This window comes from Schistocerca piceifrons, chromosome 3 (genome assembly GCF_021461385.2).
Source record: "Schistocerca piceifrons isolate TAMUIC-IGC-003096 chromosome 3, iqSchPice1.1, whole genome shotgun sequence".
NCBI lineage: Eukaryota > Metazoa > Arthropoda > Insecta > Orthoptera > Acrididae > Schistocerca > Schistocerca piceifrons.
Window position 1 is genome coordinate 196,938,035 of NC_060140.1, and position 15,548 is coordinate 196,953,582.

The window sequence follows — 15,548 nt, forward strand, 5'->3', positions numbered from 1 at the left end:
GAAGTTCTTTACTCTTACCAACCTAATTAATTCTATATTTTCTCTTTCATGAATACCAGATACGAGTCGCAGTACAGGAAAAGAAGGAACCGTCTTTGCGACTCGATTCGTCGAATGCTGCCTTCATTTCACGCAGCGCACGGAAGAATGAATGGGTTTCCTTTGGAAATGAAAAGAAACCGCAGTGCAGGGAAGGGTAACGTCGGTACGGGTGGTTGCTTATGAAAAAAGCACGCGCGGCCCTTGGTGGGAACGAGGGCCAATCAGAAGGCATTGCTCCGACTCAAGACCGATACACGTGCAGAAGTGGAAGGAAGTACATCGGACGAAAACGTGGCGGTAGGCACTCCAATAGCCTTGCCCTCGGTAGAAGGAAACTGAAACGACGACCAACCTTGTGACGGACGCTCACGTTGGGAAACAGTCCAGGCGTAGTCTCTGACAGGTGTACATGGTGACCGAAGGGCTGCGTTACACCAAACTTGTGACTTGCAAATCGGCGGCCCGCGTAAGCATCTCGTGAGACCCGAAGAGTCATACTTATTTTGATCATTCTACACAGAACAAAACTGTCAAAGATATAGTGTTTCTCGTACAAGAAGAATATTTCTGGGCAATCAGCAAAGAAACAGGAGCTGGTAGTGCCAAATTTCGGGGAAAAAATCACAAATATTTTTGAGCTGCATGAACCACATTCATTACTTTTTGTGTGCAAATTTCAACTTTTACTGGTTATAAGATTGATTATTGATTAACTGTTTTCACCTTTATAATCTGTACAGTTCCCGCGCTGGCATTCATTACATTTATTAATGTGGGTCCAGTCATAATTAAAATCACATTTACACCTTGCGGCAACATGTTTTTTTGCTGATCAGTTTCTTTGAGGATCTGTTAGCGATTTATTTTTTACGGAATGAAGTTTTCTTACGTACTAGAAAATGCTAATTTCTTTTTCTCTCTATCCTTCGGATTTGCTTATGCTCATCTTCCTACTTCTGTTCAAGAGCTTCCTTCACCGTTTGTGGGGAGCACAGGATTTCCTATTTTTGGTACCTCCGATTCCCTCTGTCAACTGACGTCAATCTATTTAGAGGACGTAACGTCATAAATGGGCATGTACGCTTGCGGTACAGAATTACAGAACCCGCGTATTAATTCTTGGTGACCTTATTTCGCTAGTCAGGTTCGTTAGTCCGAGCTACAGTTTCGTCCATTGGCGTTACGTGAGAAGAAGAAAAATCGTCGGTAGAACAAACACTACGATCTTATTGGCATATTATATTATATCAAATACTGCTTCTGTCTTCGTTATTCTTAATTTTCGTCAAGAGATACGTATGAATGATCGGTCGCAGTGAGGAGTAACCTCTCCCGAAAGATGACTAGTTGACAAATGTAATTATATTTCACAACATGATGCAGATGCTGGTAGTACCGCATAAACAATAGAGCAATAGCATGGAGACTAAAAAAGTAGTGGAATGAATTTAGAAATAGTGAAATAAATTGAAACTGCAAAAAGCGTTTGTTTAAAAAGGCTTAAATTACGAGGTGCTTATGTTACTTTTCATTCAAACAAAGATTCCTTCTTATTTGAGTGACAAGAAAGAAGACAAATAGCAAAGGTGAAGCTTTTATATCTGTTAAAATGGATCAAATGGCTCTGAGCACTGTGGGACCTAACATCTGAGGTCATCAGTCCCCTAGAACTTAGAACTAATTAAACCTAACCAACCTAAGGACGTCATACACATCCGTGCCGAAGGCAGGATTCGAGCCTGCGACCGTAGCGGTTGCGCGGTTGCGCGGTTCCAGACTGAAGAGCCTAGAACCGCTCGGCCACAATGGGGAGCAAACTGAGGCAAAGATCACAACAGCAGTAAAAAAAAGGTTTATTATTATTACTAAATTAATTTAACATTTTCATCGGTAAAACAAAAATGACGTTTTAACAATATATATCTGAAGCCGTAGTGACCTGTAGTTGCAATCACTGTTTAAGATCTGCGAATGGTGTTTAACAGCTGATAGTAAAGAAGGATGCAGAATATAGCTCTAAATTCACAAGAATACCAAACAACTTCGAAATTCACATTAATAATTAAAAAATCGAAAATTATTTCATAAGTGGATTATGTACGTATTAAACTCAAAATCGTTATGTACACCAGATACAGAATTTCCAATTCTTAAAACAGAAAATCCGGATAAATTGTGTCATGTAGATACGTTAATTAAAGGAAGTGCTGCACAGCATACATTCTTTTAACATTTACTTCAACCGCTCTCCATATGTGAATGTAATGACAGGAAGCCGTAAGAATGGTTAGTACTCCCTGCCATGTTGTTCACAATAGTTTGCACAGAATAAACGGAGATACAGATGTGCAAGGAGGGGTACGGAGAACAACAATGACTGTCCAGGAAACCAATGAAGAATACAGAGCGAGTGGCCGGCCATCGGCTGTCCAGTCGCAACCAACTTAACTGAGCAGAAGAACGACTAACATCATTAAACAGCCAAATTGCGCACACATACCTTATCCTAGCACTCGTTATCATTTCTTCTGAAAACTATGTTCGAGATCCTCCGTTATATTTGGAAGGTAGGAGAAGAGGTACTGGCGGATGTGAACTTGTGAGGAGGTATCGTGAGTCGTACTTGAAGGGAAAAAAATGTCAGTCGTACGGCGCTTGCTTGCAAGAGGCAGAGGTCGCACGCTGAAGTCGCTGTCCAGCACATAGTTTTAAACTGTGTGGAAATTTGGGACTGGTTAATGTTTTACTAAGCGTGGAAGTACTTTCCTAATTTCTTGAGTACGTGGAGACAACAGATATTTCCTGGGTAGTGTAAAAATTTGTTCTGTAGGTTAAATAGCCATGCAAAATGATGTCGAGATCTTTCAACGTTCCAAATGGGGTAATTCGACACCACAGAAGAATGCCACGAAAATGTTCGCTGACCAATTTTTGGTGTGATATGGGGATCTTACTGCTGCCATGACGCTGGATTCTGTAGACTTCAGCTGCGGAACATTTTGTTGCGGAGCAGAAACGCTATTTTCGTACTAATGTTCCAATAAGCAGTTCTTTTTATTTATTTTTAATCGTTTACTTAACCTTTCGCTACTTGATCTTCAAGCACTTAAGCACAGTTACCTCAGTGAAACAGCATGTGATTAAAAAAATCTTTGTGTTCTGCCTTACGGCAGGTCTTGTCATGGGGGAAGCCTCGTCAGAGAGGTCCACCGCATGAGCGTCTAGGTAAGTGATTCCAGTGGTGGTTTCCCGTTGCTTTAGCCGGCCGAAGTGGCCGAGTGTTTATAGGTTTTTCAGTCTGGAACCGCGAGATCGCTACTGTCGCAGGTTCTAATCCTGCCTCGGGCATGGATGTGTGTGATGTCCTTAAGTTAGTTAAGTTTAAGTAGTTCTACGTTCAAGGGACTGATGACTTCAGATGTTAAGTCCTATAGTGCTCAGAGCCATTTTTTGAACCCGTTGCTTTCCATTGATGATGATGAAATGGTAATGAGGACAACACAACACCCAGTCTGAGCGGAGAAAATTTCCGTCCCAGCCGGGAATCGAACCTGACCCCTTGGCGTGATAGACAGCCATGCTGACCACTCAGCTACCTGGGCTGACCATATGATACATACACACAACAAAAAAGTTTCGCATCTCTCCTGTTCTAAGAACTCCTGAAGATAAACATTGACTGTGGATATTGTATCACAGAGACATTCCCATTGACTGTACAGAGATGTGACTAAAACCGCCCAAAGATGTAAACCACCATGCATGGGCAGCGCCTATTAGACGGAGGGGGTCCGAAAATCGATAAGTTTCAGTCATTCCACCAGGAAGTAGTTGCACGGCTCGTGTTGTCTGTAGTGCAACCATGCCTGGACGGTCAGTAACGCAGTTCGATCGCGTCCGCATTGTTACTTTGTGCCAGGATGAGATCTCAACAAGGGAAGTGTCCAGGCGTCTCGGAGTGAACAAAATCAATGTTGTTTGGGCATGGAGGAGATACAGGGAGACAGGAAATGTCCATGATACGCCTCGCTCAGGTCGCCCAGGGGCTACTACTGCAGTGGATGACCACTACCTACCGATCATGGCTCGGAGGAACCATGACAGCAACGCCACCATGTTGAATAATGCTTTTATTGCAGCCACAGGACGTCGTGTTACGACTCAAACTGTGCGCAGTAGGCTGCATGATGCGCAACTTCATTCCCCACATCCATGGTGAGTTCCATCTTCGCAACCACACCAGTATGCAGTACGGTACAGGTTGGTCCAACAACATGCCGAACGGACCGCTCAGGATTGGCATCACGTTCTCTTCACCGATGAGCGTCGCATATGCCTTCAAACAGACAATCGTCGGAGACGTGTCTGGAGGCATCCCCGGCAGGCTGAACGCCTTAGACACACTGTCCAGCAAGTGCAGCAAGGTGGAGGTTCCCTGCTGTTTTGGGTGGCATTATTGGGGGCCGACGTACGCCGCTGGTGGTCATGGAAGGCGTCGTAACGGCTGTACGATACGAGAATGCCATCCTCCGACCGACAGTGCAACCATATCGTCAACATATGGAAGACAATTCGCGCTCTCATCGTGCACATTTTGTGAATGACTTCCTTCAGGATAACGACATCGCTCGACTAGAGTGGCCAGCATGATCTCCAGGCATGAACCCTATCCAACATCCCTGGGATAGACAGAAAAGTCTGTTTCCGGATGACGTGACCCACCAACCACTCTGAGGGATCTACGTCGAATCGCCGTTGACAGTGGGACAATTTGGACCAACAATGCCTTGATGAACTTCTGGATAGTATGCCACGACGAATACAGGCATGCATCAATGCAAGAGGATGTGCTACTGGGTATTAGATTACGGTGTGTACAGAAATCTGGACCACGACCTCTGAAGGTCTTACTGTCTGGTGGTACAAAATGCAATGCGTGGTTTTCATGAGCAACAAATGGGCTGAAATGATGTTTACGTTGATCTCTATTCCAATTTTCTGTACAGGTTCCGGAACTCGCGGAACCGAGGTGATGCAAAACTTTTTTTGATGTGTCTATAAAACGGGAAGCACGACCGTCTTATCTTCTCCACATTAGAGCATGGTCTGGAACACCAACGGTATATACTTTCGGGTACATTTCATTTCGATAACTGTACTTAAATGCATGAAGACGAAGTCGTATGAAATTAACGTAAACCATGAACAGAAGTTTTAATTTACATGGATTTATGGTTAGTTTCTGACAGACAGTTAACAGTTAATTTTACTGAAAGTAGAATGTGGCTCTAGTAGTGGGTGAGCACGACATTTATGCGCATTAGAAATGCTGAAGCAACTGAACACTAGAATTCAGCAATAATTTACGCAATGGAATCTCTGCTTGCACGTGCACCACGTCTCATAGGCTTGTACAGCAACAAATCAACATCATACGCCGAAATATAACGTTTATGTTTCGTAGTGTGCTACGTAGGTTCTGTCTGGTCAAAAAATAAGGCTAAAGTTTGGCTATGGGAAAGATCCGGCGAGGAGTACTGAAAATTGTGTAGAGAGTGCGTAAAGTCAGTAACCATTTCTAATACGTCTACATTGATTCTAAAACACCAAAAACATTTTTGGATTCTAATTACAGAGTAAACATACATATGAGTAAACCTTAAGGCACCCAACGTGTGATCATCTCTTACCGAAAGTGCATCCCTTACAAACTCTTTTATTAATTATAATTATAAAGAGTCATTTGAAAAGAGACAGTGAGGAATGGCATATAACAATACAAAGAATGAATGTTGGAAACAAGAACGTCCATTTAGGCCACAACACGTCTCGAATCACCAACTAGTGAAACACAACAACCTCTCTATTATCACGAAGTAATGAGCGTTATCGACTGGGGTTGTCAACCTGATTCGGTATTTTTAGATTTCCAGAAGGCTCTGCTGTTCCTGACCTACGAGTACATAAACGACATATGGGACACTCTGAGAAGCCCTCTTAGATTGTTTGTAGATGATGCTGCCATTTGCCGTCTTGAAAAGTCCTCAAATGATCAAAATGAACTGCAAAATGATTTGGAAAAGGTATATGTACGGTGCAAAAAGTGGCAACTGCCTCCAAATAATGATAAGTGTGAAGGTATCCACATGAGTACTAAAAGAAATCCGCTAAATTCCCATTACACGATAAGCCACACAAATCTAAAGGCGGTAAATTCAATTAAATACTTAGGGATTACAGTGACGAATAACTTGAACCATCATATACATAATATTGTGAGTCAAGCAGATCAAAGACTGCGATTTATTGGTAGAACACTTAGAATATCCAACAGATAGACTAAAGAGATTGCGTACACCAAGCTTGTGCGCCCTCTTGTATAGTACTGCTGTGTGATGTGAGATACGCCTCAGATGGGAATGACGGGGAGCATCGAAAAAGTTCAAAGAAGGTCAACTCGTTTTGTATTATCGCGACATAGGAGGGAGGGTGCAACAGACATTGCGTGAATTACGGTGGCGGTTATTAAAACAAAGGCGTTCTACCTACTCTCTCTTCCGAATGTGAAAATATTCTGTTGACTCCCCTCTACATTGCGAGAAATGAGCATTGTGATAAAATGAGAGAAATCTGAGCTTACAAAGAAAGATTTCAGTGCTCGTTTTTCCCACGCGCTGTTAGAGAGTGGAATTGTAGACAAATAGCTTGAAGGAGGTTCGATGAACCCTCTGCTACGCACCTAACTGTGAACTGCAGGGTAATCTTGTAGGTGTAAATGTAGTCTTTACGTACCTTAAGACTGGCGAAAAAGAAATCGAAATTTTGCTATAATAAGAAGCACAGAATCTGGCTCCAGTTATGTCTAATAACGCAAATAGTAGGAATGATAAAAAGTCTTTCAAGAAAACATGCACAAGAATAATGGAACCTTCGTTATTATTCATAGCTTGCAGCGCAGTCCATGGGGAATAGCTCTTCTGTGTCGCGTTGTCACCAGGAAAGTGTCGGCCCACGCAAAGTGTTAGACCTGTGTTAGGTCGCAACTGGATGTTTTCGGCACATCCCCTGAGCAGCGTAAGAAAGCAAAGAGACACACGTTTGTCTTGTAGCCAAAGATATATACTTTAGTAGCATTGATCCTGCCAGGGAATGTTTGCTTCCGCTAGCACACTGAGGTGACGAAAGTCATTTGATGGATTCAAAAAGTCGCTTAGGAAGCCCCTGCAGAAATATTTAGACATTCTCCTTTTATAGCCATCCATAATCGCGTAATTAGCGCCAGTGTAGGATATTTTCCACGAACTGATCTCTCGATACATCCCATAAATTCCCGATGACTCTCATGCCAGACGACATGGGTGGCCAAATCATTCGCTGGAATTATCCAGAACATTCTTCAAACCAATCGCGAACAATTGTGAACCTGTGACATGGTTAACTGTCATGAAGTCCATGAATGGCTGGACATGGTCTCCAAGTAGCTGAACATAACCATTTCCAGTCAATCATCGGTTCAGAAGGACTAGATGACCCAGTTCATTCAACGTAAACACAGCCCACTCCACTATGGCGCCACCACCAACTTACACAGTGTTCTGTTGACAACCTGGGTCCATGTGTTTTGTTGACAACCTGGGTCCATGGTTTAAATGGCTCTGAGCACTTCGGGACTTAACATCTGAGGTCAGTCTCCTAGAACTTAGACCTACTTAAACCTAACTAACCTAAGGACAACACACACATTCATATCCGAGTCAGGATTCGAACTTGCGACCGTAGCAGCAGCGCGGTTCCGGACGGAAGCGCCTAGAACCGCTCCGCCACAGCGGCTGGCTGGGTCCATGGCTTCGTGGTGCCTGCGTCACGCTCTAAACCTATACTGAACCCTTATCAACTGAAATTTGTAACCATCTGAACAGGCCATGGTTTTCCAGTCGTCTAGGGTCCAACAATCTTGGTCACGAGCCCAGGAGAGGCGTTGCAGGCTATGTTGTGCTGTTAGCAAAGGCACTCGCGTCGGCGTTGCTGCCATAACCCATTAACGGTCAATTTCGCCACACTGTCCTGACGAATACGCTCGACGTACCTCCTACACTGATTTCTGAGATTATTTCCCGTAGTGTTGCTTGTATGTTAGCAGTGACAGCTCTACGCGGAGGGCGCTTTCTCGGACGTTAAGTGAAGGCAGTAGGCCACTACGTTATCCGTGGGGAGAGGTTATAACTCTACTGTCCGCTGCTGCTGTACTATAACCTTAAAGCTGGCGGCAGTTCGTATAATGAAATTGTTTTTATTCAAGCAATTATAGTATAAAGAAGCAGAACAGTGTTACCCTTTGAGAGGAATTTCGTTTTATTGACCGTGTTGTACCTAACCGGGGTGACTTATCGGAAGTGAAAGTCAAAGTTACGTAAATATTTAAACAGTACCATACAATATTTTATTTATCTACACTGTTCAAAGAATAAAGAAAACGGTTGCCAGCCTAATTAGACAAGAGAATGATTGACATTCTAGTTCAAGAAGCTAAGTATGAGTAACTTTAACGGGCAAAGAATCTATACTTTGCCACACGAGAGTGCACTGAACATGCCTATTTGCATAATGATAACAGAAAATGACATACACTTTTACCGTCAAGGATTGGTCAAACTGAATGGTTTCAATAATATTACTATCAATATTCACTGTAGAATCATAGAATAGGCATAGTTGCAATATTACTTTTCAAACATTTTCCTATCTGACAAAAAAATTGTAAATGTAGTTCACTGCAAAATTATGAACTGGTCATAGGTTAAGTGTCTCTCTCAGCTAAATAATTTTCTGTTTAGAATGAAAGTTAAATGTATTTCACTAACAAAAAATTTCTCACTGAATATTGAATAAAAAGATACTGTTTTCATAGATAGTGGTCTTTCTATTAATTGTTATTTATCCTGAGCATAAAGGATAAACCGTGGATCCTGTTACATTATTAATATGCACTTTCAATATACAAGAGGAACCCAATATTGTGCAGAATTTGAAATGAATAGCAAGAGTAATTAAAACTTTCTATAATTAAGTAAGTTTGTGTATTTGAACTACTTTCAAAGGAGGGGGGCCCTTAATCTTAACCACTGTAGCAAAGCAAACAAAACACACTTTCAATACATTAGAGAAACAAGTACTTAGCAAGCATGAACATATAATTCTCAACAGTTGCAGTTCTGAACTTTTACTGCAGTTAAACACAAATTTGAGATATTTGTAAGATCCTTTCAACAAACAATATTAATTTTAGCACACTCTAATGCTATATTAATTTTAATATGCCTTCAATAAAGGACACTCGGTAAACACTTTACAGTGGGAGCGACCCTAAGTGGATAGGTGACTGAGGATAAATCACGGTAGGTACAAGAGTTCAGTCAAATTTTACCTTGTATTTGGGTACTCTATAACATCCTATGAGCTGATCCTTCACTGTACATTACTATAGTGTTCCATTACAGTCATTGCGCAAAGTGGTGGCTATTGCATGTTGGTAGGTGGATTTGCAGGTAGAATTGCTGGACACTGTCAATTCTTAGTGGCGATGATATATACCAATTCCAGAATAGTTCCAGCTCTTTATCCATCCATCCGAGGCATTGGAGAGCGTCAGGAAAAGCCTCTCTCGGAACCAGCACAATACACAACCTTTACATGAGCAGTTGATGGTTAGGTAGCTCATCCCCGACTGACTCTCAATTCCACCTTTTCTACTTAGGCCAAGCACAATTTGCGCGCGCTACACAGTTCCGTTCCCGAGGGTTCAAAAAAATGGTTCAAATGGCTCTGAGCACTATGGGACTTAACATCTATGGTCATCAGTCCCCTAGAACTTAGAACTATTTAAACCTAACTAACCTAAAGACAGCACACAAAACCCAGTCATCACGAGGCAGAGAAAATCTCTGACCCCGCCGGGAATCGAACCCGGGAACCCGGGCGTGGGAAGCGTGAACGTTACCGCACGACCACGAGCTGCGGACCGTTCCCGAGGGGAACCACAACACCTTTTACATACAAAATAACTAAGAACCCTAAGCAAAAGTCAGCAGTTTACATAACAGCAAACAGAACATTTGCATATATTGGTAGTTCTACACAAAATTATTTAAATAAAATTATTTAATTTTAAAGATAACCAAAGAGATTATACGAGGAAGAAAAATGATTATTACAAAGATAATACTTCATTACAGTATCGAATTAATCGTACACTAATTACAGAAATTCAACGATGGGATGTTGAACAAAATAGAAAGCTAAATGAATCAACAAAAGGTATGTAATGTCTAAGCTATGGTGTTACAAGGTGATTCCTGAAATGTGATATTCTTGACGCACTGTTGACACGGTGGATCTCAGAATGTCCTATACTACTAGCTCCAACTATCATCCCGCGTTCAAAGTTGTTACCTCGTGATGACTGGGTGTTGTGTGCTGTCCTTAGGTTACTTAGGTTTAAGTAGTTCTAAGTTCTAGGGGACTGATGACCATAGATGTTAAGTCCCATAGTGCTCAGAGCCATTTGAACCATTTTTTAACCATTCAAAGTTGTTAATTCCCGTTGTGCCGCCATAATCTCGTCGGAAACCTTTTCATATGAATCACCTAAGTAGAAATAATAGCTCCACCGATGCGCTGCCCTTTTATATCCTGTGTTCGCGTTACTACTGTCCAAACAGACAATACAGTCTGCTTTCAAGTGTGAACTGATATGAACGTGACCTTTGAATAATTGAGGCTTAGATTAAAATATACACTCCTGGAAATGGAAAAAAGAACACATTGACACCGGTGTGTCAGACCCACCATACTTGCTCCGGACACTGCGAGAGGGCTGTACAAGCAATGATCACACGCACGGCACAGCGGACACACCAGGAACCGCGGTGTTGGCCGTCGAATGGCGCTAGCTGCACAGCATTTGTGCACCGCCGCCGTCAGTGTCAGCCAGTTTGCCGTGGCATACGGAGCTCCATCGCAGTCTTTAAGACTGGTAGCATGCCGCGACAGCGTGGACGTGAACCGTATGTGCAGTTGACGGACTTTGAGCGAGGGCGTATAGTGGGCATGCGGGAGGCCGGGTGGACGTACCGCCGAATTGCTCAACACGTGGGGCGTGCGGTCTCCACAGTACATCGATGTTGTCGCCAGTGGTCGGCGGAAGGTGCACGTGCCCGTCGACCTGGGACCGGACCGCAGCGACGCACGGATGCACGCCAAGACCGTAGGATCCTACGCAGTGCCGTAGGGGACCGCACCGCCACTTCCCAGCAAATTAGGGACACTGTTGCTCCTGGGGTATCGGCGAGGACCATTCGCAACCGTCTCCATGAAGCTGGGCTACGGTCCCGCACACCGTTAGGCCGTCTTCCGCTCACGCCCCAACATCGTGCAGCCCGCCTCCAGTGGTGTCGCGACAGGCGTGAATGGAGGGACGAATGGAGACGTGTCGTCTTCAGCGATGAGAGTCGCTTCTGCCTTGGTGCCAATGATGGTCGTATGCGTGTTTGGCGCCGTGCAGGTGAGCGCCACAATCAGGACTGCATACGACTGAGGCACACAGGGCCAACACCCGGCACCATGGTGTGGGGAGCGATCTCCTACACTGGCCGTACACCACTAGTGATCGTCGAGGGGACACTGAATAGTGCACGGTACATCCAAACCGTCATCGAACCCATCGTTCTACCATTCCTAGACCGGCAAGGGAACTTGCTGTTCCAACAGGACAATGCACGTCCGCATGTATCACGTGCCACCCAACGTGCTCTAGAAGGTGTAAGTCAACTACCCTGGCCAGCAAGATCTCCGGATCTGTCCCCCATTGAGCATGTTTGGGACTGGATGAAGCGTCGTCTCACGCGGTCTGCACGTCCAGCACGAACGCTGGTGCAACTGAGGCGCCAGGTGGAAATGGCATGGCAAGCCGTTCCACAGGACTACATCCAGCATCTCTACGATCGTCTCCATGGGAGAATAGCAGCCTGCATTGCTGCGAAAGGTGGATATACACTGTACTAGTGCCGACATTGTGCATGCTCTGTTGCCTGTGTCTATGTGCCTGTGGTTCTGTCAGTGTGATCATGTGATGTATCTGACCCCAGGAATGTGTCAATAAAGTTTCCCCTTCCTGGGACAATGAATTCACGGTGTTCTTATTTCAATTTCCAGGAGTGTAGATTCCGCGCCCAGTGGTATTGTTGCATCACGCCTGGTCCTTCTACTGCGTATTACTTCCCGCTACGGTGAGAGTGTGTGGAGCCTCAGAAGGAGACACAGAGGAAGCTGAGTGCCGGCGATACGGAAGCCGGACCGTCACGTAGCGCCGGTGCTGTAAACCCACCGCGCTACACGCCACCACGAGTGGCTCGCCTCGGCGCTCGGTCGCCGCCCTGTGCGGAATCCTCTCAGCAGCAGCGGTCGCGCCTTGACTTAGGACTCCGCGGTTTCGGAGCCACTCTTCCGTGCGGCGACAACGCCCGCTCCGGGTTTTATGGCCACTTGGCCGTTACCGGGACGTGTATTCGTTCCCTGCACTTGACGCTGAATACCGGTTCCGCTTCGCCGAGAGAAGAGGTCCGTTTCAGCACGGAAACAGTGCGTAGACATTTCTCGCAGGAATGACGTAATCTTAGAAGTTTGCAGCTGAAGTGCCTTTATGTATACGTGAGGGCAGAGTAATGTACTACTGCACTACAAATGCAACACCATGAAGGCAGAATGCACAAAATGCAGCGTTGCCTTGAAGTATGCAGCACTATCGGCACTATAAGGACAACCAATATAAAAAGGAGAAAGGTCCTCTTCAATTCCTTTCATACTTATACGATATGAAGATTACTGTCCTGACATCAATTTCCTATCGTAGTACGACGCAGTTCATGAAGAAACTCCGAAAACTCGCCTTGGAAGATTGGACGGTTTCTGAACGCTGCCAAATATACACTACTGGCCATTAAAATTGCTACACCACGAAGATGACGTGCTACAGACGCGAAATTTAACCGACAGGAAGAAGATGCTGTGATATGTAAATGATTAGCTTTTCAGAGCATTCACACAAGGTTGGCGCCTGTGGCGACATCTACAACTTGCTGACATGACGAAAGTTTCCAACCGACTTCTCATACACAAACAGCAGTTGACCGGCGATGCCTGGTGAAACGCTGTTGTGATGCCTCGTGTAAGGAGGAGAAATGCGTACCACCACGACTTTGATAAAGGTCGGGTTGTAGCCTATCGCGATTGCGGTTTATCGTATCGCGACACTGCTGCTCGCGTTGGTCGATATCCAATGAGTCTTCGCAGAATATGGAATCGGTGGGGTCAGGAGGGTAATACGGAACGCCGTGCTGGATCCCAACGGCCTCGTATCACTAGCAGTCGAGATGAGAGGCATCTTATCCGCATGTCTGTAACGGATCGTGCAGCCACGTCTCGGTCCCTAAGTAAACAGATGGGGACGTTTGCAAGATAACAACCATCTGCACGAACAGTTCGACGACGTTTGCAGCAGCATGGACTATCAGCTCGGAGTCCATGGCTGCGGTTACCCTTGACGCTTCATCACAGACAGGAGCGCCTGCGATGGTGTACTCAACGACGAACCTGGGTGCAGGAATGGCAAAACGTCGTTTTTCCGGATGAATCCAGGTTCTCTTTACAGCATCATGATGGTCGCATCCGTGTTTGACGACATCGCGGTGAACTCATATTGGAAGCGTATAATTCGTCATCGCCATACTGGCGTATCACCCGGCGTGATGGTATGGGGTTCCATCGGTTACACGTCGCGGTGACTTCTTGCTCGCATTGACGGTACATTGAACAGTGGACGTTACATTTCAGATGTGTTACGATCCGTGGCTCTACCCTTCATTCGATCCCTGCGAAACCCTATATTTCAGCAGTATAATGCACGACCGCATGTTGCAGGTCCTGTACGGGCCTTTCTGGATACAGAAAATGTTCGACTGCTGCCCTGGCCAGCACATTCTCCAGATCTCTCACCAGTTGAAAATGTCTGGTCAATGGTGGCCGAGCAATTGGCTCGTCACAATACGCCAGTCACTACTCTTGATGAATTGTGGTATCGTGTTGAAGCTGCATGGACAGCTGTACCTGCACACGCCATCCAAGCTCTGTTTGACTCAATATCCAGGCGTATCAAGGTCGTTATTACGGCCAGAGGTGGTTGTTCTGGGTACTGATTTCTCGGGATCTATGCACCCAAATTGCGTGAAAATGTAATCACACGTCGGTTCTAGGATAACATATTTGTCCAATGAATACCCGTTTATCATCTGCATTTCTTCTTGGTGTAGCAACTTTAATGGCCAGTAGTGTAAAACCTTTTATCTCATCAAACTATTCTCTAGTACGAAATTGATAGCATGATAGGTTTGTAAACACATTCAGTGAATCAAATTTCGGTAACAGCATTTCTTATTATATTAAAATTCCATAGTTATTAAGAGAAGGAAGTATTATTTACCACTTCCAATACCAAGTGTTGTTTACAGAGTGAAAGACGTTACGATTATTCCAATTAATTTTGTACTCATAAGTAACAATACGTAAATAATATTTCCCATCGTTTCGTTTCCCAATGCGGGGATTGATGTACGTAAAGGGTTATTCTTAAGTGCCTCCCAGGGCTTGAGAACATCTTCTAAACAAAAGGTTATAAGACATCTGAATAAAGACACACATTACTGTATAGAGAAGCTTTCCCAGATTCTGTCTTGCGTTACAGGTGGCGCGAAAACGTCATTACGTGCGTACATTTAATTGAAATGACCGGAGATTCACTGCAGCACTTTCAAAAATCTGTGTAGTGGGTTGTCTATCTGCTGGGGTGAACTGATGCGATGCGACAATACGAAGTGGATAGTTTGTCTGCTAGTTCCGGCAGGCCTGCCCCTTAGTGCCGCCACGGTAGGTATTGCGAATCGAAAGTTGAAGAGATGCTTTGTCCAGCGATAAGACATTTTCCTGTATATCTCGTCAAAACAAAACAAAAAAATGGCTCTATGCACTATGGTATTTAACATCTGAGGTCATCAATCCCCTAGACTTAGAACGACTTAGCCGGACGGTGTGGCCGTGCGGTTCTAAGCGCGTCAGTTTGGAACCGCGTGACCGCTACGGTCGCAGGCTCGAATCCTGCCTCGGGCATGGATGTGTATGATGTCCTTAGGTTAGTTAGGTTTAAGGACTGATGACCTCAGTAGTTAAGTCCCATAGTGCTCAGAGCCATTTGAACCATTTAGAACGACTTAAACCTATCTAACCTAAGGACATCACACACATCCATGCCGAGGCAGGATTCGAACCTGCGACACTCGCAGCAGCGCGGTTCCAGACTGAAGCTCCTAGAACCACTCGGCCACAGAGACCGGCATATATCTCGTATTTTTTCCTGCAGTCTAGTTACAAAATCCTGATAATCTATTATATGACACATA